At 48.5% G+C, this 1,655-nt stretch overlaps 1 protein-coding gene across 2 annotated transcripts in view; it reads left to right on the top strand.

Annotated features, from left to right (window-relative positions):
* dhx38 (DEAH (Asp-Glu-Ala-His) box polypeptide 38) overlaps positions 1–879 on the top strand; it is a 27,377-nt gene extending 26,498 nt beyond the window's left edge. For both annotated transcript variants that reach the window (XM_061221910.1, XM_061221911.1), the window contains exon 27: positions 1–879. This exon is cut by the window's left edge and continues 1,053 nt beyond it. The gene's annotated coding sequence lies outside the window, so the exon portion shown is untranslated.
* Positions 880–1,655: the final 776 nt, after the last annotated feature.

Genomic DNA, 1,655 nt, shown 5'->3' with positions numbered 1-1,655 from the left:
TGAGAGGTTCTGTAATCGGTGTGATCTCAGTGCAGTACATTCGCTGTAATGCTAGGTCCCCTCTTAAATACCAGAGCTTGAATACTGCTTTTTGGATTCAGTTTAAACGCTTAAGTGTCGGTGGTTCATTGAAAGTCAAACTGAACTGCCCATATCCCATGCTGTGTGCGTGTATGTGTGTCTGTGTCTGTGTCTGTGTCTGTCTGTCTCTGAGTTTGTCTTTGTCTGTCTGTCTGTCTGTCTGTGTGTCTCTCTCTCTCTCTCTCTCTCTCTCTCTCTCTCTCTCTCTCTCTCTCTCTCTCTCTCTCTCTCTCTCTCTCTCTCTCTCTCTCTCTCTCTCTCTCTCTCTCTCTCTCTCTCTCTCTCTCTCTGTGTCTCTCTCTGTGTCTCTCTCTCTGTCTCTCTCTCTCTCTCTCTCTCTGTGTCTCTCTCTCTCTCTGTGTCTCTCTCTCTCTCTGTGTCTCTCTCTCTGTGTCTCTCTCTCTCTCTCTCTGTCTCTCTGTCTCTGTCTCTCTGTCTGTGTCTCTCTCTCTGTCTCTCTGTCTGTGAGTGTGTCCATCCTATTGTAGCTCAAGGTCCTGCTCTCCAGCTCTCTCCTTCTGTATTATCAACAGGCTGCATTGTCAGGATGTGGAACAATAAGGTTATTATTATTATTATTATTATTGTTGTGGCGTCTCAATCGTCACTTGCACTCTGCAGTGCCACTTGACAGGGACTTTTTTTGTGACTGTTGATGTATTTTTTATTTTTTGGTAGTATCTGTAATTGTAAATCGTACTGTTGTATGAATCTACTGGTATAAAATTGGCTCGATGTGATTTTCTGGTTTCCTGCTCTGCCTTTAGCCACAGATTAAAAAAGGGCTTGTTTTTGTAATGCGAGCGTTCCTGTTTCTGTTTCTGTTTCTGGTGCAGGCACACACTCACTGCACCTTTCTTTGTCTTTGCATCAGAGCATTTTATCTCTTCGAATGAACGTATTTATTGCCCTCTATGTTTAGTTTTTTTGTCTTCGGCGAGAAGGGAACTGAATCTTCCCCTGTCGCACGCTGTCGGTCAGGTTTGTGTTGCATGCTGGGGGCCGATCTAGGGGGGGTTCTAGGAGATGTTCGCTCGACTGGGGGGGTTCTAGGAGATGTTCGCTCGACTTGCCGAAGGCCTTAGCGGCTAAACTCTGCGACTTAAACGTAAACGCGCGGGGAGAATGTGAGCTCCCTGATTTGAATAAATAAGCAACTCCAGACCGCCGAGTGCTCATTAGGGTCTCCGGTGGAAGGACAGACCTGAGCGTAATTAATTCCTCCCCACCGACCCCCCCCCCCCCCCCCCCCCCCCCCCCACTCCAAGCTGCCGCTGGCTTCCGCGCACACAATTCAATTACCCGCCACAGCTGCCGAATATTTAATCAACCGCTGATCAGCCAGAAAGGTGAGGTGACACTTTCTAATTATAATTATGATGGATGACCCTCCTTGGCCAAACAAAGCCGTGTCCTTTACCTCCGTTCCTCCTCTGCTGCCCCCGCCCACGTCGGGCTGCACGGCTCTCATTTGGGAGCGTGGCTTTGAGTTAGTCAAATCTTCTGCATTAGAGGTCGCCTGGAAGATTGTGTCAGGGTCGATGTGGAGGGGGGTGAGGTCTCTGTGGCCTTCT

Source organism: Conger conger, chromosome 15, assembly GCF_963514075.1.
Source record: "Conger conger chromosome 15, fConCon1.1, whole genome shotgun sequence".
Classification (NCBI taxonomy): Eukaryota; Metazoa; Chordata; class Actinopteri; order Anguilliformes; family Congridae; genus Conger; species Conger conger.
This window is presented reverse-complemented; position numbering and strand designations above follow the sequence as displayed.